This window comes from Anser brachyrhynchus (genome assembly GCF_964034855.1).
Source record: "Anser brachyrhynchus genome assembly, chromosome: 1".
Lineage (NCBI taxonomy): Eukaryota > Metazoa > Chordata > Aves > Anseriformes > Anatidae > Anser > Anser brachyrhynchus.
This window is the reverse complement of record NC_137694.1, coordinates 137,458,041-137,480,263: the sequence shown is the minus strand read 5'-3', so window position 1 is coordinate 137,480,263 and position 22,223 is coordinate 137,458,041. Positions and strand designations below refer to the sequence as shown.

At 40.1% G+C, this 22,223-nt stretch overlaps 1 long non-coding RNA gene across 1 annotated transcript; it reads left to right on the top strand.

The window, feature by feature from the left end:
• The first annotated feature begins 122 nt into the window (after positions 1–122).
• LOC308193132 lies at positions 123–9,705 on the top strand. Its single transcript, XR_013949404.1, has 3 exons — positions 123–2,268; positions 3,230–3,455; positions 4,227–9,705. It is a non-coding gene; the product is annotated as an uncharacterized lncRNA (long non-coding RNA).
• The last annotated feature ends 12,518 nt before the right edge of the window (positions 9,706–22,223 follow it).

Below are 22,223 nucleotides of genomic sequence, written 5' to 3'. Positions count from 1 at the left end.
TAAAATACACCCCTTCTCTGAACTCATGTGAATGTAATTTACATAAGTGGAAGCATATGTGAAGGTTTAAGTGATGTAAGAAAAAGAATACTGGTTTTGAATATACCTGATAAAAACAGGAGGCATTTTCTCATAGACAAGAGTAGTGACTACCAGAAAAATCATACCAGCACGGCTTGAATTTCATAATCCATTCAGGCTGGGATAAATTAGGCTGAAATGCTCAGTTAAATCAAGAGCAAAGTTGACTAACTTTCAAACAATGAGATTACCCTAAGGGAGAGCAGAGAGATGGTTCAGGCAACATGACATTTTTGCAATTCTGAAAAGACTATGTAACTAACTTATCAGCACCAACTATGTCTGTATTTTATACCTGTATTTTCATTCATTTTGGTTTGTGCTTTGCTGGGGTATTGTGGTAGCTTCACATTGATAGACAGCTAAGCTTCACCATATTGCTCTCTCACTCCCCTTCCTCAAAGGAACCAGGGGAGAAAATACGGTGAAAGAAGGCTCAAGGGTTGAGATAACAACAGGGATCACTCGCCAATTATCCTCAGGGGCAAAACAGATTCAGCACAGGGAGATTAATACAATTTATTACAATTAGCAGACTAGAACAGGTGGAAACTAAAAGCAAACTAAACACACTTTTCCCCTATCCACCCTCTTCTAATTCCTCCCCCTGAATGCAGGAGAACAGGGAATGGGGGCTGTGGTCAGTCCTTAACGCTTCATCTCTGCTGCTCCTGCAAAGTCACTCTCTGCCCCTGCTCCACTCCCACCGAATGCCATCCTTCCCAAACTGATCCTACGGGGGCTTTCCATAGGCAGCAGCTCTTCAAGAACTGCTCCAGATATGGGTTCGTACCACTGTGTCAGGAGCACACCACTCCAGCACGGGTCCCCCACGGGCGGCAGCTCCCCCCAGGCCCCCTGCTCCTGCGTGGGCTCCTCTCCACGGGCTGCAGCTCCGGCCCGGGGCCTGCTCCTGCGGGAGCTCTCCATGGGCCGCAGCCTCCTCCAGGCCACATCCACCTGCTCCACCGGGGGCTCCTCCACGGGCTGCAGCGTGGAGATCTGCTCCGTGTGGGACCCGTGGGCTGCAGGGGGACAGCCTGCTCCACCAGGGGCCTCTCCACAGGCCGCAGGGGAGCTGCTGCTGCCTGCCTGGAGCACCTCCTGCCCTCCTGCTGCACTGACCTTGGGGGCTGCAGGGCTGGTTCTCTCACATTTTCTCACTCTTCTTTCCCAGCTGCTGTTGTGCAGCACTATTTTTGCTGCTTTCTTAAACATGCTTTCACTGAAGCAGAACCAGTGCCTCTCACCGGCTTGTCTCCAGCCAATGGTGGGTCTCTTTGGAGTCAGCTGGAGCTGGCTCTGATCTAACACGGGGCAGCTTCTGTAGTTTTCTCACAGAGGCCAACCCTGCAGCCCCCCATGCTACCAAACCATTACCACGTTAGACCAATATGGGTATATGCTTTAGGGTCTCTTAATTTTTGTTATCCTATCCATCATCAATAAGGAGTACCATCATTGTTTTTCTAGACACGTAATGACAGCAATTCATATTCTCCTGACAGAAATGGAATTTCTAAGAAGGAATAAACCACTGGTGTGTGAGTCTGTTGAAGAAAAACAGTACATAATAGGGAGAATGGTTTGTTATAGTGCTGGTTCCCTGCAGCTTCACCAATTCATCTCCACATAGAAAAAACACATTCAAGAGTAAGCTCTAAGTTTATAAAATCCTTTTACGTGCATCGAAGATTTTCTGACAGTGGTAGGACTAGATCTTGTCCTCAAAGGCAATTAGCATCAGCTACCAGGTAAAAACAGTTGGAGAAAACCAACATATCCCTGGTTTGTTTGTGTTTGTTTGTTTGTTTGTTTTTATAAGAATATCCATGTGTAACAAAGCAAACTGGATGAATTGTACCTATAGTGTCAAGAAATGGCTAACAACACAGTTATTTATTTTCCTGATTTATTTCTTGAAAATATATGTGAGCAGGTTGTAAAGTCTGCTTTGAAAGATAAACAGTGTTTTACCTTGCAGGCTGATTTTATACAAAGTTGTGGAATATTCAACAAGCCTCCACCATTTTCTATCTTTTTAAGAGTATGTGGAGATGTTCTCAGGGATAGATTTTCCCACTAAGTAAACCATGCTACATTTTGTTTTTCAGGAGGCAGAAATATATAGAGTACTCAAATAAGACACTCAGCTTTCCCAATCAACTGTTGATATTGCTCTTCCTAGTAAGAAATATATCACTGGTTCTTTGTGTGTGTGTGTTCTGTTTGTTTGTTTATCTTCTACTCTTTTAGTGCTTCTCATGGTTCAGAGACTCTGTATGCTGAAATTTCTTGTGAAAGATAGAAGAAGGCTTCAGGTTTGAGAAAGGAATTGTAGCTTTGACCAAGACAAAGACATTCCTTAATCCAAATCTCTTTCAGCAGAAGTTATTTCAGATGTTCTTTTGTGCAAACAATGGACTCATTGCTAATGTAAAGTCTTGCAACTGCTGCTAATCCACTTCAAAAGAGAGTTGGCATATAAATGAGATTAAATTAGAAAGAAACAATACTTTTGTTCACAGTATATCTTTTAAGAAAATATCTTTTAATGAAATGTAAAATCAAGTCTTTTCTAAAACCAAATTCTATCTTTTCAGTATCTACTGCATTAAAGAAATTTTGTATGTATCTATAGTAAAGTTTATATTGCACTTTCATTATAATCCTTATTTTCAAGTCCATACTACCAATTAATGTTCAGGCACTTCTATGCCTACTTATATCATTTCCTAGAAAAAAAAAATGAACTAATCATTTTAGATTTGTTTGTGATGAAGTTATAGAGATCCTGATTTATACTACCACATGGCTTGATCAAAAAGTGCTCATTTTGTTAGTAGTTTTGCACAGTTATTCATGATTTGACATTTAATTCTGTAATTGGCCACCTGGGCCACCTGTTGTGCAATTGTTTCTTGGATGACCTCACCTTCTGCAGAGGACTTTCACTTAAACATCAAATATATGCTATTTTCTTATCAAATCAATCTCACCTGTGGTCCTGAATTCAGTCTTTTGAAAATACTCGTAAAAATGAAACTTTCCTTTTGCAATATTAAGGAATATTGATATGGCATTCTCTCTCACTTTTTTTTTTTTTAATTAGTCTATTTACACTAAATGTATTTTCATTATTTTAAAGGCTGCACCTCAAGTACTGTGTTCAGTTTTGGGCCCCTCAGTATAAGAAAGACATCAAGGCCCTGGAACGCATCCAGAGAAGGGCTACAAAGCTGGTGAAGGGCCTGGAACACAAGTCCTGTGAGGAGCGTCTGAGGGCACTGGGGTTGTTTAGTCTGGAGAAGACGACGATCAGTGCAGACCTGAAAGGAAGTTCTGGGGAGCTGGGGTTTGGCATCTTCTTGCTGGTAAGTAGTGATAGGACTACAGGGAATGGCCTGAAGTTGCATCAGGGGAGGTTTAGGTTGGAAATTAGGAGACATTTCTTCTCAGAAAGAGTAGTCAGGCATTGTAAAGGGTTGCTCAGGGGAGTGGTGGCGTCACCGTCCCCGGGGGTGTTCAAGGAAAGGTTGGACATGGTGCTTAGGGACATGATTTAGTGGGTGACATTGGTGGTAGGGGGATGGTTGGACCAGATGATCTTGGAGTCTTTTCCAACCTCAATGACTCTATGATTCTAAATTTAGTCTTGAAGTTAAAAAAACATCCCCAACAAAGAGTATATTTTCTATTCCATGACACAGTACTCTGTATTCCAAAACAATTATTAATTTTACAAGGAAAATATATACTTACTGGCCTTTTAATGAAACGTAGTGAAACAATAATTTGGATGTAACTTTTAAAAGCATATACAACAAAACTGTAATTTGCATGTGACCTTAAAATGTATATACTATACATTTCTCTGCATCTTTAAGTGAGACATAAGTCTACATTTTGCCTATATATACTATCTTTAAAAGGGTATATAAACACACTTCGTGACATGTTTTATATGGTTATCTTAGCATAATATTTGGGTATCACATGCTTAAACAACAAGGAATCTAAAATAACTTATTTTCTGTAGAGTGTTCAGATTTTCAGGAACTAAAAGAAAAACGCTGCAATGTTTTCAAGCTATACTTTTTTTTTTTTTTTTTTTTCCCCCACCTGCTCCTTTCTGTGGGCCACAGTCCCTGCCAGGAATCTGCTCCTTTGTGGGCTCTCCACAGCCTTCAGCTTCCTTCAGGATAAAGGCACCTGCTCCAGAGAAGGATCCTCCGTGGGCTATAGTGGGGACAACTGCTCTGGAGTGGTACACCATGGGCTGCAAGGGAACAAGTTTCTCCACAGGCTGCAGAGAAATCTAATGCTATGTTTGGATCACCTCCTCCCTGTCCTTCACTCGCCTTGGCATCTGTGGGGCCATTTCTCTCATATTTTGTCACTCATCTCTCTCCCAGCTTCTGAATATAATTTTTAAACTTTTCTTAAATATGTTATCACAGAGGTGCCACCAGCATCACTGCTGCTTTTGGCCAGCAGCAGGTCCTTTTTTAAGCCATTTGGAACTGACTGCCTGATATGGGGGCAGATCCTGGTCTCTCACAGAGGCCACCTCTGCAGTCCTACCCTCCACCCTGCCACCAGAACTTAGCCACATATAAAACCAATACAGTGACCTAGTCCAAACCTGTGCTCAAAGCAGGTCTAATCAATTAATGTTGCTCAGGTCCACGTACAACTCAATCATGAACAATTCCAAGGATGTATATATCCCATGATCTTTGTTAGTAAACTGTTACAGAATTATTACATTTTCCATGGTATCTAATCAGTTTCATTCAAGTTGTATCCACTGTGTCCCTTCTGCTGTGCATCTTTACTGTATTCTCTGATCATGTAGTTGCAGACAGCAATAAATTCTCACCAAAGTCTTTTCTGTGCTAAACAAAGTTGTCTCAGCCTGTCTTCATACAACATATGCCATAGGCCCTGACTATTCTGAGGGTTCTCTGCTAGACTGTCTCCAATATGTCAATAGCTTTTTGTACTGGGGAACCCAAAGCAGAACATGGTACTCTGGATGTGATCTATTGTGGGGGAGGATCACACCACTGGACTTCTGGCTAGTCTCATGCTAATGCATCCCAGGATACTAGTCACCATATTTGTTAACATAAAGCCTACTTATCCACTAGGATCACTGGGCCTTTTATTTTCTTTTATTTTTTTATTTTTTCTGAGCTGCTGCCTATACAGTTGGCCCCCCAGTTTATATTATTGTATGGGATTATCCCATCCCAGGTTCAGACTCATGAGGTTCCTGCCAGTCCATTTCTCTAGTCTGTTCTGGCCCCTATAAATAGAAGTCCTGCCCTCCAGAATATCAAATGTTTGTACATATTCACATTTTGAGTGCAAACTTTTTATTACAGTTTCAATAACTTGTTAGCTGGATGTTTTGTTATCTTTGTAATGTAAGAAAAACAAACAAAAAAATGTATTTCCTCATTTCTCGTACCAGGGATTTTATTTGCCTCCCTACCATCTGAAAAGATGACGCACAATTCAGGCAAATTAGACTATTATTTTTAATTAGATAGAAAGGGATTTAGGAAACATGGTATCACTCTGTTTGCACCAGAAAAATATTGGTAGAACCACATCGGTATATTGTATATGTATATATATATCTTACCAATAAAGTTCAAAACTCACCCTTCTTTAACCACCTCCAACAGTTTCTTCCTTGCATTCATCCTCACTTAAAATAATAATAAAAAGCTGTTTTGTTTATTTAAAAAAAGTGAAAAAAATATTTTTAGTTAGTTCTTAAGAAAAGCAATAACATACATAGATAATCCACAAAAACAAACTCTATTGATGACATTCCTTAATTATAAACCAGTAATGCAGAAGTGAACTTTTTTTTTTTTTTTTTTTGAGAAACTGACAAGTTGCAATTCTGAAAATGCACTCAACATCGTGACTTGTCAAAAATGTTTGTGTTTTCATCATTTCTCCTGGGGGGAAAAAACATGCTGGAACTCAATGTGAAGATATGGATAAAATATGGCAATCCTTACAAAGCGGTGGCTTACTGCAGCTGAAATCTATTTGCATTTAAAATGAGATGACAAAGAGTCACATATGATCTGGATTAAGTCAGGTGTTCTGCTTTCCAGAATTGCTTAACCATGTCAGTTACTAAAATTCATTGTATGCATCTCTTTCACTCTGGAATTTCTTTGAATACTTGATTTTATATACTAAAACCCACCTCTCCTGGACAGGAGCTAGCCTCCCAGCTAGTATGATGTGTTATATATATACATGTAGATAACCTGAACTCATCCTAATTTCTCTTGAGGACATTGGAAGTGGTGATCCTGCCAAGTCTTCTGTGATAGGCGACGGTTCTCACTTTTGTTTAATAGATTACCATGTTGTTGTGATTTAAGGACAGCTAAGTAACACACAGCTGCATGCTCACTTCTCCTTAGCAGGCTGGGGAAGAGAATAGGAAAGGCAAAAGTGAGAAAACTTGTGGGTTGGGTTAATAAGTCAAAAAGGAAACAAATACAAAGAAAAGAAAAAAAAGAGAAAAAAAAAGAAAAAGAAAAAGAAAACAAGTGGTACAAAATCACAGAATCACAGAACTGTAGGAGTTGGAAGGGACCTCAAGAGATCATCAGGTCCAACCCCCCTGCCAAAGCAGGTTCCCTAGAGCAGGTTGCCCAGGTAGGCGTCCAGACAGGCCTTGAATATCTCCAGAGAAGGAGACTCCACAACCTCCCTGGGCAGCCTGTTCCAGTGCTCCATCACCCTTACCATGAAGAAGTTTTCGCATGTTGATGCGGAACTTCCTGTAATCTATTTTGTGGCCATTGCAACTATTCATCACCAACAACAGCTGTGGCAAACTTCTCCCTTGTCTTTTATTGATTACTACGAAGCCATATGTTATGGGATATCTCTTAGATCAGTTTGAGTCAGCTGTCCTGGTTGTGTTCTCTCCCAGCATCACGTACACCTCCAGCCTAGTTGGTGGCATGGCAGCATGAGAAATAGAGAAGACCCTGAGACTGTGCAAGCACTGCTCAACAATATCTTACATATTGGTGTGTTATTAACACTGTTTTCTTCACAAATCCAAAACATAGCACCATACAGTCTACTATGAAGAAAATTATCTGTATCTCAGCCAAAACAAGCACAAGGGTTTAACAGATTAGTGAGGGGAAACAATTCAGAAAATATAATCTGAGTACTAAAACCTACTAAGAACTGAATGCTAAGGTTCTGGAATGCTAAGGTTAAAGAACAACAACAAACTACTGTCATGTAGTCAGGTAAGACATATGAATTTAGCAGACAAAATGTAAAAAAAGTAGACAATATTTAGTGTTCCTCTGGCAATGGAAAAAAACTCAGGGTGTCATCTTTCAGATCTAGTCCAACTTCACTGCTCAAGCAGGATCATCTCAAGAAAAGTCATGTGAAGAGTTTTGTTCAGGATTGTATTCAGTCAGGTTTTGAATACCTCCACAGATGGAGACTTCTAAACCTTCTTGTGTAAGCTGTTCCAGAGTCTGACTGTCCTCACCAGGAAAAAAAAAAAAAAAAAAAAAAAAAAAAGCTTTCTTTTTTTCAAATGGGACCTCCTACGTTTCAGTTTATGCCCATTGCCCATTGTCTTCTCACTAATCACCATCAAAAAGAGCCTTGCTCCTTCCTATTTACCACCTTCCATCAGATGTTTAGACACATGGATAGCATCCCATTAAGCTTTCTTGTCTTCCGGGGACTGAACAGTCCAAGCTCACTCAACCTCTGATCATATGAAAGATACTCCAGTCCCTTAATCATTGTGGCCACTCACTGGAATCACTCCAGTTTGTCCATACCTTTCTTCTACTGGGGAACCCGACACTGGGCACAGCACTCCAGATGTGGCCTTACCAGCACTGAGTAGAAAACAAGGTTCATTTTCCTTCTCTTGCTGACAAAATTATTCCTAATGGAGAAAGGATGTTGCCTTTCTTCCCTGTAGAAATATGGGCCCATCTTTCTTCTCCCACGGTTACAGTCACTTAGGTGGTAATATGCTATTGCACTGTGTTTTCTTGGCAAGGGTTTAGTAGCAGGGGGCTGTGTGGGTGGCCTCTATGTGCAGAGCCCAGCAGCTGCCCCATGTCAGATCAGAGCCAGCTCCAGCTGGCTCCGAAAGGGACCTGCTGGTGGCCAGAGCCAAGCTGTTGAGCGACACTGGATGGGCCTCTGGGACAGCAGATTTAAGAAAGGGAAAAAAAAAAAAAAAAAAAAAAACTGCTGGGCAACAGCAGCTGGGAGAGAAAATGTGAAATAAACAGCCCTGCGGGCAGGAGGTTCTCCAGGCATGGAGCAGCAGTTCCCCTGTGGCCTGTGGAGAGGCCCCTGGTGGAGCAGGCTGTCCCCCTGCAGCCCATGGGTCCCACACGGAGCAGATCTCCACGCTGCAGCCCGTGGAGGAGCCCCCGGTGGAGCAGGTGGATGTGGCCTGGAGGAGGCTGCGGCCCATGGAGAGCCCCCGCAGGAGCAGGCCCCGGGCCGGAGCTGCAGCCCGTGGAGAGGAGCCCACGCAGGAGCAGAGGGTCTGGGGGGAGCTGCCGCCAGTGGGGGACCCGTGCTGGAGCAGTTTGCTTCTGGAGGATGGACCCCATGTTACGGACCCATATCTGGAGCAGTTCCTGAAGAGCTGCTGCCTGTGGGCAGCCCCCGCAGGATCATTTTATGAAGGACGGCATCCCGTGGGAGAGACCCCATGTGGGGCAGGGGCTGAGAGTGACCATGAAGGAGCGACAGAGATGAAGTGTCAGGGACTGACCGCAGCCCCTGTTCCCCATTTCCTTGTGCTGCTCATGAGGAGGAGGTGTAGATGAGAGTGGATGGGAGGAAGGTGTTTGCTTTCAGTTTCTCAACTGTTCTAGTCTGCTAGTGATAGGCAATAATTTACGTTAATCTCCCTATGCTGAGTCTGTTTTGCCCATGATGGTCATTGGTGAGTGATCTCCCTGTCCTTATGTCAACCCTTGAGCCCTTTTCACCTTATTTTCTCCCTTTTTCCTTCGAGGAGTTGAAGTGAAAGAGTGGTTGTGGTGGAGTTCTGTTAAGCAGCAGAGTAAAACCACCACGCCCATCTTGCTCAAAAAGTTTAAATTTGAATCAGTAGAAGAGTACTACTAATGGAAGAGTTAAAGAAACTGGCAGCTATTTTCTTAGTTTAGGATGGGTTTTCTAAGCTATCATTGACTACTAAAACAAGGAAGTAAAAGGTGAGTTCAGAATGATAAACTAATAATATTTACTGTCTTTGGATATGAGAGAGAGAGAGGGAGGAAAAAAAATGTGTTGGTAATACATGAGGAATGGATAGGAAAGCCCCGCAAAAATCAAAGAAGTGTTCTGGAATAACAGAAGTGGTAACCTAGCATATGATTCAGTCCTGTCAGGAGCTAATCCACTTGCGTGCAGTATTGTATTGCTGCAAAATTGACTAAAATGTACCTAGATACTTCCACACAGTCAGTAGAAACTGTTTTTGCAGGACATTATAGTCTTTGGTAATAAGCAAGGTATTTAGAATATGTTCTCTGTGTCTTTAAGATAACTAATAGAAATAGATCCTGGGTCTATGTGGATCCTGTGCACACAGGAGCACAGGCCAGCTTGTTAATAACAATTTTCTGGAACAACTAAATATTATGGTAGACCAAAAGAAGTTGATTCGGAATAAAGTTCCCATTTTATGGGTCCTTTAATGAAAGAATTGACTGAAATTTTAGGATTCAAAAAAAAAAGATGATGTGCAGTTGGCCAAGCACATAGCTCCAGACAAGTAAGAGCTATGCAAAGAGAAAGACGGTCAGCATCTCTGAAAGACTGAGATAAAAAATTCCTGACTATCCTAATGTCTGTTGTCTGTATATCTGTTTTTGCAGTGCATGGATTTTCTTCCCAAATAGCAAAAACTGAATCTCAGCAATAGGGGACTGGTAGAAAAGCACCAGATCACAGACCACTACTAAGAAAACAAAACAAAACAAAAGAAACAAAAGAAACAAACAACAAGAAGAAAACAAAGCATACAATAAGAAATATAGGGAACATGTAAAACATGCATCAAGGAATTCAAGGTATGTGCAAACATTACAATGAAACTTTCCATGCAGTTTCTAGGAAATGAATAGGTAGAGTTTTATCTGTGGGAAAAAAAGCTGGCATTGCAGTATGTCAGGCAGAAATATCAAAACAAAGAACAAAACAGCCTTGGAAGACACAGTGCTATGGATAGATCTGGAAAAGTACATATGGGTTTTAGCAGGGCTTTTAACAGTTTCACACGCTGAGTCCTTATAACTGAAAGGGCATTTGCAGTTGGGGGGGGGTGGGGGGCGAGAGAGGGTTGTGGCAGGCCGGAGCCCATGATGTACCAGGAAAGCTGACCGTACTCCTCAGTCTGAGAAAGCATAAGATAAAAGCAGACAAATTATATTCTTTGAATGCATAATTGTTGCTAACAGATAACAAGAAGTTAAAATCTTCTCAGAGATTTGCAGCAAAAGATTTAGAGGAAAATTAACTGTATCAAGAGAAATTCTGTTCCAATATAAATAAATTAATCTTTACCATGAGGATGATCAAATACTGGAATGACCTACTCAGATGGGTTATGGAATCCCCACTATGGAGCAGAAGTAGTCACAAAGCAACCTTGTCTATCTCTGCATCTGGAACTGACTTGAAAGCTGTGAGTTCTTTGGCTTCCAAAGGTCTCTCCCAAACTAAATTTGGATGTGTTTCTCTGAAATGAATGAAAAGAAATCAAAAGCACAAGGAAAAAAAGGTGAAGACTCAGACAAGGTGTGAAGAGTAAGGTATTACACAATTTAAAAGAAATAAGAGTAAAAAATACAATTTCTTGACGGGAAACAAAACAAAACAAAACAAAACAACAACAAAAAGAAGATTCCTAGCTATAGAACAAATATAAATTCTCCCGTATCTATATTTCAGAGTACCTTTTAAAGGAAGTAGTCAGCCATTTATATGATAGACAACATCAGTATTCTCTAGCAACAGTTCCAAATCTTTAAGGGAAGATTGTTGAGGAACCCAAAGTACTTTGCAAATATTGATAACTATATCTGTAAGATGTATCATTTAACATGAAATCTAAACTTTTCCTGATGCTGCTTTTCTACTCTTTTGTCTGACCTCCTTTTTGAGATAAATTTCAGTAATAAACACAAGAATTTTGACTTCAAACAGCATAATGAGGACTTCCAGGTTTAAGAGACTGAAAATCTCTATTGTCACCTTTACGAATAAAAGAGACATTCACCTAGTCAGCATGGGGGATAATACAACTTATATGAATATTATTAAATACCAGATTGAGTCTGTGAGCATCAGACACCACGAACGAATTGCAGGTGAAAGAAATGTGAGAAAATGTGTTTCTCTTCTTGCATAGCAAACAACAACTTTTTTTTTTTTCCTTTTTTCCTTTTTTTTTTAATGAGGAAAGGGACATGACATTTTGTTATAGATAGTCTATGAATCTGCAAGGAAAACTAACTCCACAATTTGAAGAAATGTTATAGTGGAGACTAATTATCCTTATTCACCAGCCATCCATTAATGTTTCATCTTGCATAATGTTTTACAGATGGAATATTTGTCTCACTTTTCTTTCCTTTTAATTTGTTTATTTATTTATTAAACAGGTATTGCTTTTGCTTTCCATTTTCCCTTAAGTAAGCTAGACAATTTATTTATTTATTTATTTATTTATGAAAGCCAGAAACATTATTGCTAATGGATCTCTGAGTTAATAAACTAAGGTGTTTTTTTGTTTGTTTGTTGTAAGACTCCAAGGTATTTTAGGAATACCTCATATTCGTAACAGAAGCTTCTCTTATTCTATTTCTTTGTCAGAAACAAAAGATACCTTGAACATATATTAACCAAAGTCCAGACATGGACTCTTTCTAAACCCTTAGCCTATTCAAAATGTCACCATTTCAATAGCAAAGAAAAGAAAAAAATCATACAAAATAAATTTCCTTTGGGAAGAGTTTTCCAGATTTTCACATAGGAAAAAAAAAAAATCCTCCAAACTTTTTTAATCAGAATTGTTGAGGTCCATGCAGGTGTGACAAGTTACGTCTACTTCTTATTACACATCATATTACATTACATTATATTTCACTGAGCTTAGTAGCTCAGTGAAATCCTGGTGCCCAAGACTTTCAAGTATTTTTCTTTGCTGCAAGAACTTCCATAAAGCTCAGCACTCTGAAAGTATCATAGCTCCTGAGAGCTAGACTGATTAGTGATCACTAAGTTTTTCCAAGATTTCCACAGAGACTTTTTGCAAAGTAAATATGTTCCCATTGAATGCTTTCATTTGACTAAATGACCAAATAAAATTTTGTATGTAGCTGATAAACATTTGGTTTTGTTTCTTCTTTTTACCTTATGACCAAAAATTAGAAAATAACAATAATTTTTTTGTCTCAACAATTAGAATTTCAAATTCCTGTTGAGGAAAAGTATTCAGTATTTTTTTGCATTTGACTTACAAAACTGAATTCAGTGTCTTAGCTGGAAATCTGATCTTCTTTGATCAAAAATCCACCCTGTAGAAGTATCTGAGAATTCACCTGAGAAATTAACATTTTAAGGACAATAAAATTGCAAGGAAGATAAAATATCCTCCTTAAAGTTCTTAACTTGTCTTTACCATGATCTCTTTTTGAAAACACATTCATGCGCTGTTCATCCAAAATATATATAATGTGCATGTACAATATTCACTTATATTTAATAAAAAAATGTATTTAGTATCCATTTATGACAGTTTGTTTTCTGTCATATGGTATCACTTGCATAGAAACAATGCACAACAGAACCTTTTATTTATACATTTGGTCTAATAAGAATAACTGGTGAAGGTTTAAAGCATGTCTACTCTTGAAAGGTGCTGTAGGTTTTCAGCATATGTGAAATGTTCTGAAGGAATTGTATAACTTTTACAGGATATGGTTTGGTAATGATAACTCTGCCCAAAATGTTATTCAGCACCTGAGACTATGGTAGGTTGTCAGTTTTACTTTTCCTAGCACTGGTGTAACTCATCTCAACCTCTGTTCTATGTTGTGGTGCTGGATCAGTGCTAAGTGTCCCCTTTCCCTTCATTTGCCCTCACAGATGCTTGTGCATTAGAGTGAGTTCTCTCCAGATGGGACTGGACTCTTTTTAATCTCTGTGATTCATTAAAATCTAAGACCTCAGCATGAGCCACATAGAACAAGAGACACATCTGCTGAATAATCATGTTTTGAGTTCAACTATGTGAACTTGCCTTGGGCAATTGCAAAGCATGACACTTGATTATGATAAATGGGAATAGAACAAGTTGTCAAGATGTTGCTGCTGCAGTAGAGGTACACAAGCACACCTGTACATTTATTAGTGTAGACAGCCAATAGACAGCAGAGAAGAGACTGCGAGATATAGAACTGTTTTTTCAGCCTGGCAATTCAACACAGGTTTTTCTTCAAGGGCTCTTATTCTTACATTCCAGCAAACCTGCTCCCAAATTGTTTTTTTATAACACAGGTCAAAATGTCAGACATCATGAAAGAAAATGCTGTGTATTCACAAGGCATTTTAGCATGAAATAAGCCCAGCTAACCAGCAACAGCTCATATAAATCTTATTGGCTGCTCACACTTTGGTGACTGATTCTCTCCCCTGTTGACTATTTAAGTCAGTTTTCCTCCAAAGTACACTCCTAAATTGTATAATCCATGAATTCAGGGCACTTTGGAAGCTGGCCCTATGGCTATAAAACCAGTTATCATACAGATGTTGAAATGACACAATGAACATTTGAAAAGAAACAATGCTGGCTAGAAGCTGGAAAAATCAATAGAAATGTTACAAAATTAAACAATTTTTCAAATACAAGTGCCTCTATATATTTAACAGAAAGTACCAATGCAGTAATTTTCTCTAAGTATTCAAATATATATTTACTTTAATATTTTCTGCATAAAGAAATGTTAATAGTTTTGGCAACATTTTATTTTTAAATGATGTTACAGCATCTGCTGGACTTCGCATGCATTTCTGATACATCATTTGTATTCTTGTTCTACTGAGAAGAGTTAAAAAGTATATTTTAGCCTGAAGCAATGGTTTTGCTGTTTCAGTCCAGTGAGAAGTTTTAGGTTTGGAAAATAAATTACATTTTGGGAAATATAAAGTCCAAATACTGAACATAACAGATGATTGGCTTTCTGTGATACATAGTAGCTATCTGAAAAAAAAGAGCCATGAAAAAAAAAACTCAGCCTAAATGTTTGCCTATCAGAAAAAATGCCAAAGTCTGATCTCTAACAATGAATCTATCTATAATAAACCTGTCAGCAATATAACTTTGATAAGTAATTTTCTGGAGCCATTTGTTTATCATGGATAAGTAATGGGTTGCCACTGTAAGCATACGGTTTGCATAGGTTCGATTTCTTTAGAAAGGTTTAGTAGGAAACACATCTATGGAAACTGCAGTGTTGATCTAATCCACCTTAACAAGTTGATGGGAGCAGTTACAAAGGTAACCTAGCTGTAATGAGGAAAGTTCTGACATAAAATGACTGCTGAGTACAAACAGGAGAAAATACCCACCATCCTGAAAACTCAGAAGCCTAGGAACTTGGCCTGGGAACCAGGGACATCCTTGAAATGTGGCTGAATACCTCATACCACAGACACCCTTAAAATACCATTGATAAAAACAAAATAAGAAACTAAGGGACAACTTATCACCTGAGAAAATAGAAATTCATGTGAGAAATAACATTTCTGATTAAATTTAAAAAAAAAAAAAAGGAAAACAAGAACCATCATCTATTGTCTGTCTTAGGAAGAAGAGCAAAATGGACAGCACACATGGGTTCCCTACATGGTGGTTTCTTACCACCTATGATAGAAAACGGGCCTGATTTTTACCCAAGACAAAATTTCTCCCCCTGAGAAAGTTCCCATTAGAATCATAGAATCATAGTATTATAGAACCATAGAATAGCTCAGGTTGGAAGGGACCTTAAAGACCATCCAGTTCCAGCCCCCCTGCCACGGGCAGGGACACCTTCCACTAGACCAGGGTATCCAAAGCCCCATCCAGCCTGGTCTTGAACAACTCCAGGGATGGGGCATCCACAAACTCTCTGGGCAACCTGTGCCAGGGCCTCACCACACTCTGAGTGAAGAATTTCCTCATAACCTCTAGTCTAAATCTCCTCTCTTTTGGTTTAAAAGCATTCTCCCTCATCCTGTCATTATCCAACTGAGCAAAGAGTTACTCCCCATCTTTTTTATAAGTCCCCTGCAAGTACTGAAAGGTCACAATGAGGTCACCCCAGAACCTTCTCTTCTGTAAGGAGAACATCCCCATCTCTCTCAGCCTTTCTACATAGGAGAGGTGCTCCAGTCCCCCCAGAATTTGGTGGGGCTGGTAATTCATACAAGCCCTCCATGCAAATAGTTCAATTTTACAAAGTTCTTTCTGAAAACATGTGAATATTCTTTTTCTCCTTTCTTTCTTTATTTATTTCTTTCAACAGGTTAAAGCTTTGCTGAAGCATTAGGTTAACTCTGTGACACAGCAATGTTGATTCCTAAACTCTGTGATGTTCCACACCCCATACAGATCAACTTGTGACACTGTCCCACACGAGAGGGAGAGGGAGAGGGAGAGGGAGAGGGAGAGGGAGAGGGAGAGGGAGAGGGAGAGGGAGAGGGAGAGGGAGAGGGAGAGGGAGAGGGAGAGGAGGGGAGAGGGAGACTCGAGGAGAGGAGAGGAGACTCGAGGAGAGGAGACTCGAGGAGAGAGGAGAGGAGACTCGAGCAGAGTCGAGGAGAGGAGACTCGAGGAAAGGAGAGGAGACTCGGGGAGGGGAGGGGAGGGGAGGGGAGGGGAGGGGAGGGGAGGGGAGGGGAGGGGAGGGGAGGGGAGGGGAGGGGAGGGGAGGGGAGGGGAGGGGAGGGGAGGGGAGGGGAGGGGAGGGGAGGGGAGGGGAGGGGAGGGGAGGGGAGGGGAGGGGAGGAGAGGAGAGGAGAGGAGAGGAGAGGAGAGGAGAGGAGAGGAGAGGAGAGGAGAGGAGAGGAGAGGAGAGGAGAGGAGACTGTTAGGAGAGGTTCAACAAGGCCAAGTGCCGGGTCCTGCACCTGGGGCGTAACAACCCCAAGCAGCGCTACAGGCTGGGAGATGAGTGGCTGGAAAGCTGCCTGGCGGAGAAGGACCTGGGAATACTGGTTGATAGGCAGCTGAATATGAGCCAGCAGTGTGCTCAGGTGGCCAAGAAGGCCAACAGCATCCTGGCTTGCATAAGAAGCAGTGTGGCCAGCAGGTCTAGGGAGGTGATTGTCCCCCTGTACTCGGCTCTGGTGAGGCCGCACCTCGAGTACTGTGTTCAGTTTTGGGCCCCTCGCTACAAGAAGGACATGGAGGTGCTCAAGAGAGTCCAGAGAAGGGCAACGAAGCTGGTGAGGGGTCTGGAGAACAAGTCTTACGAGGAGCGGCTGAGGGAGCTGGGGTAGTTTAGCCTCGAGAAGAGGAGGCTCAGGGGAGACCTCATCGCTCTCTATAGGTACCTTAAAGGAGGCTGTAGAGAGGTGGGGGTTGGTCTATTCTCCCACGTGCCTGGTGACAGGACGAGGGGGAATGGGCTAAAGTTGCGCCAGGGGAGGTTTAGGTTGGATGTTAGGAAGAACTTCTTTACCGAAAGGGTTGTTAGGCATTGGAATGGGCTGCCCAGGGAGGTGGTTGAGTTGCCATCCCTGGAGGTCTTTAAAAGACGTTTAGATGTAGCCCTTAGTGATTTGGTTTAGTGGAGGACTTGTTAGTGTTACCGCAGAGGTTGGACTCGGTGATCTTGGAGGTCTCTTCCAACCTAGACGATTCTGTGATTCTGTGATTCTGTGATAAAGAAATAAATGTCATTTTGTGATGAGAGAGAGGAATGCTGCCGAGAAACTATAGTTTATGTCACAAACTATCTGAATGAATGGAGTTAATCAGCCTTATGGCTGCTGGAGAAGCATACTGTACAGTTGCATAATGCAGATCTGGTTTGTATCTTTGGAGTAAATTTGCCCCTTCCAAGTCCTTTGACATAAGAATGTGCTAAAAATAGATGCCCTGCCCACTAAAACATTACAATTTGTCTTGTGTTCTCTTTATATTCCTATCTGTTGATGTCTGATGTCTTTTTTTTTTTTCTTTTTCTTTTTTTTTTTAATTTAAGCCATACTTATTTCTGTGTTCTATGGAAAGTTTTAACATAAAATCATTTCTTCACACTATTTTATGCTACATTGCATCATAAAGATCATAAGTTTATTATTATCCTAAATGGCTATTACAGTCTGAAAGATTTGATTTTTTTTTTACACCTTTTCTTGTGTATTTTATTAAAGTATATCCTTATTTTAGATGGGACTTTCTCTAGTATTTTCACATGGATTTGAATTACTTATCAGATCTTAAACGGAATCAATGCATTAAAAAATGAGAGCCATTTCCTTTAGTGAAAAGTGTATATGATTTTGATTTTTAGCCATAATTCCACTTATCCAGACTGGTTCTGATATATGTAGTTTTCTGTTTATTTCTGTGAAAGTTCTATCAGTGTAGTTATCATACTAATTCCTTACAGTATAAAGATCAAGTTTTAGATGAGGTGTGAATTTTAGTTCACTGTTATATGACACTGTCATGTTTTAAATTTAGCAAATGACAGATTCAGGTACTTATAGGGGGTTACCTTAATTTTAGTTCCCCTCTATTTGAAAAAGAACAGAAACCTTCCTTCCGACTGATATCTCCAGAACTCAATGGGATTCATTTTCTGATATTTGTACATTTGCCATGGTTATATAGTTGATATCATGGGCAATGCTTAAAAACAAACATATAAATAAAAAAGCTACAACAGAGCAGCAAATATATCAAATGTTTTTGGGTGTCTTAAATCTGTATTTTGGTGTCTTACATACCAGAATTAAAGTGAAACACTTTTGCTGAGGCAAGAACAGTTATATCAAAATAAAAATGTATTTTTACACATGATGTAATGGATTTTAAAATGAAAAGCCATTATGAAACTATAAATCAGACCATTCTATTCTGAAAATATTAAAAATTAATTTCTTCAACATTATAAAAATGTTTCAGATCACTTTTTTTATAAATAGAAATTCTGTGAACTTTGAAATGTTCCCTCTGTACAAATTAGTTTGAACAAGTAGTCATTCTTGGTAGAAATAGTTGACCAAAAATTATATTGTGAAATGATCTCCTAGTAACATTATAGTTGCTGATTTTAGAAAGCCAGATCAGACAATACAGATGGATTTTTCTTGAATGATCTTTCTGAGAGCCCAAAAAATATATATTCCAGTTGATTATTTTAACTTGGTTGGTTTTGTTTTGTTTTGCTTGTTTGTTTGATTAGTTTCTTGTTTACAATATCTTTCAATATTTTTTACTTATTTGTTTGTTAATTTTATGATTTGTTTGAATTTCTTCTGTTCTGAAGGGGAACACAAAATATAAATGTGTAAACCTAAAGAATTTCCCACAAAACTCAAAATTCTGCTTCCTATCATTTTGTATACATTTCTTCAGTATATCAAAGGGCTTAGACAGTGAGTTTTGTAAGGAACAAGCTGTTAAATTAAAAAACTTCTAAAATATTAACATACTTTACAATAGATAGAACCCACACACACACCATATATCATATGCGTACATCATATTAGAGGTTAATAACAATTTAATTTAGGAATTAATTTTGTATTCTGTTACTCACAGAATACTTCCACTAATGTTAGTTCCACTAGACCTTTCAGATGAGAATGTTAGCATTCATGAAGACACATAATCCACAAAGTGATTACATGAAGGTGCTTTATTAGGTGCCGGAAGTTAGGGGCATGCCTGCCCAAATCTACATTCCGATTTGTTCACTCATGTTCTCTTCTATCTCCTAAAATATTACATATGCATTAAGTTTTACAACATATCTACGTATATTCATTTCCTAACTCCGCCTAGCCCCGCTTCATATGCTAATTATCTTATCAGTCCCTCTGCGCTTGCATATCGCTCTCTAGTGGTCGTCCGGGTGGTCGTCGGGATGAAGTAAGATGTCTTCATCAGAGTTGAACTTTTTTACCTTTTCTTCTTACGCATGCTCTCTGAGCCCTTGGTCTCAGTCCAAACCGTAAGGTTGGTTTGATCCAGTTCCCAGGGTCCGAGGGGCCCCTGTTATCTAGATGTCTTGCAATTTAGCATTCTTTTAGTCCTCCTCACTCCTCATCATGAATCGGTGCATTCTCTCATGCTATCTTTGCACATATATTTTGTATCTTCCAAGCGCAGCCCAGGCACAGTACATCGCAAATGTAACACATATTAAGCAATATTCATTGGATAAATGTATATTTCATCTTCTGTTACCAACAAGAGGGGCAATATTTAGATCAAAGATATAACTCATTTTTTGTAGCTGTTGTAGAACTTCTGATAAAATCCTGAATAATCTTCCATCCAGATAAATTTAATCACCTAATGGTAAGCCTCTGCATACAAAGACCCCACATCATTAGAAAAGAGCATGAACTGCCATTATAGGACCTCAGTAAAATCCATTGCCAGTGGAAAGCATTAGTCTCTGAAATGTAAAAATTTAAAATAAAATAAAATAAAATAATTAAAAAATAAAAAAACTACTGTTTTTCATGACATCTTTAAGAATAATTGTCCAGTAATATAGGACTGTGTGACAAGAACTCTTTAGAATGAGCAACTAGAAAGTTTGTCTGGAACCACTGAATTAAGTAAGACACTTCCACCTTGTATGCAGATGGAAAGAACAGCTATAATGCTCATTAAAATGAAGTGAATACATAAGTCAACAGGAAACAAATTCAGCTGTCATCTTGAAGTCTTAAGTGTTTACCTAACTTTTAGGCCTTATTATTATTTTTTCTTAAAGTTAAAACTGTGGCTGGCATTTTCCACTACTTTGATTAGGAATGTGAGTATATATCACACGGCTGTCTTGTACAATTGTGTTTTGGGTAGCTTGTGTTGAACTTCATCTTCATGAATTTTCCTGAAAAATTTAGTTTGGTATAATTGTTTACTGCAGTTGTTATGAATACATTCAAAGATGGCTGTAGTGGTACTTATAACATTCTGAACATTCAGTAGAAGGGAAAATTTCATTTTATATGAAGTATTTGGCAGAAATGTCACTTGCAGTCTTGTGAAAACATTGTTTGAAATTTCAAAATGAAAAGGTCATAACATGTTAGCAGACACTTTGCAGAGGGAACCAAAACAAAATGAATACTAGTTTAAAAAAGCTGAATTGAATAGCAGTATTACTACATCCAAGGAAGATTTGTGACACTAAGTAGCAATCTTAATTCAAAATTAATGTACAGACTGTTTTGACTTTTCTTTTTCTCCAACCATAAAATTCTCATTCATGTAGAATAAGAAAGATACTAGAAAATATGAAATAATGTCTGAATCTAAATGTACTTTATCTGACATGTAGCAAACAGCAGTCATAGGTCTGCTCTTTTCTCAGAAACCACCCCCAGAACCTTATCAATAACAGCTTGGTTTAAGGATATTCACTCATGAGATCAAATTCATGGACTACCTGATTACAGGTAAATGTATGGTTACGTATAATTCTTCCACGTCTGTAGTGGGTTTATGTAGCAAGGTTTTGGTAGCAGGGGGCCATAGGGGTGGCTTCTGTGAGAAGAATCTAGAAGCTGCACCATGTTAGGTAAGGGCCCTGCTGCTGCCCAGAGCCAAGCCAATATGTGATGTTCTTTGCGCCTCTGTGAGAGCATATTTAAGAAAGGGGATTAAAAAAAAAAAACGCTGCCACACAGCAGCTGGGAGAGAAAGAGAGGAGTGAGAAGCAGCCTTGCAGGTTCCAAGGTCAGGGCAGAAGGAGGGGGAGAGGTGCTCCAGGCACTGGAGCAGAAGTCCCCTGTGGCCTGTGGTGAGGACCATGGTGAAGCAGGCTGTACCCCTGCAGCCCATGGAGTACCACGGTGGAGCAGGGTTCCATGCTGCAGCCCATGGAAGAGACCTCGGTGGAGCCAGTGGACCTGCACTGAAGGAGGCTGCGGCCTGTGGAGGACCCCCGCTGGAGCAGATTCCGGGCCGGACCTGTAGCCCGTGGAGAGGAGACCACGCAGGAGCAGGGGGCCTGGGGGGAGCTGCTGCCCGTGCGGGACCCGTGCTGGAGCAGTTTGCTCCTGAGGGATGGACCCCGTGGTACGGACCCATATCTGGAGCAGTTCTTGAAGAGCTGCTGCCTGTGGGAAGCCGACACAGGATCAGTTTGGTAAGGACTACATCCCATAGGAGGGACCGCACAGTACAGGGGACGAGAGTGACCGAGAAGGAGCAGCGGAAAAGAAGCGCTATAGACTGACCTTAAGCCCCATTCCCCCATTCCCCCATTCCCCTGCGCTGCTCGAGGGGAGGAGGTGGAAGAGGGCGGATGGGGGGAAGGCATTTTCGGTTTCTTTCCTTTGTTTCTCACTTCTCTAGCTTGTTAGTAATAGGCAATAAATCTTACTGTCTTCCTACTCTGAGTCTGTTTTGCCCATCACAGTTGTTGAATGATCTCCCTGTCCTTATCTCAACACTTGAGCCTATTGCATCATATTTTCTCCCCCTTTCCCTTTGGAGAGGGGGAGTGAGAGAGCGGCTGAGGTGGAGCTCGGCCACCCACCCAAGTAAAACCACCACAACATCCAGTAAACTTATTTGTCCCCCCAAAAAGAAATGCAAAAGTCAAGCATATATCCTATTGTTCTGCCTTCTACCACATTCTGAGGAAACAGCTTAAAAAGAAATGTTTTGACCAGTATATAACAGGCAGATGTAATAACTTGTGTATTCACCAGTTTTAAACACCTTTTTTTTAACACTCTGAAAACTTAAAAAAAAATAAATTAATGAATTAAAAAGGAGGGGAAAAAAATCCTATGGACACTACCTATTCAATACAAAAATACAATACTGGAGTTCAAGC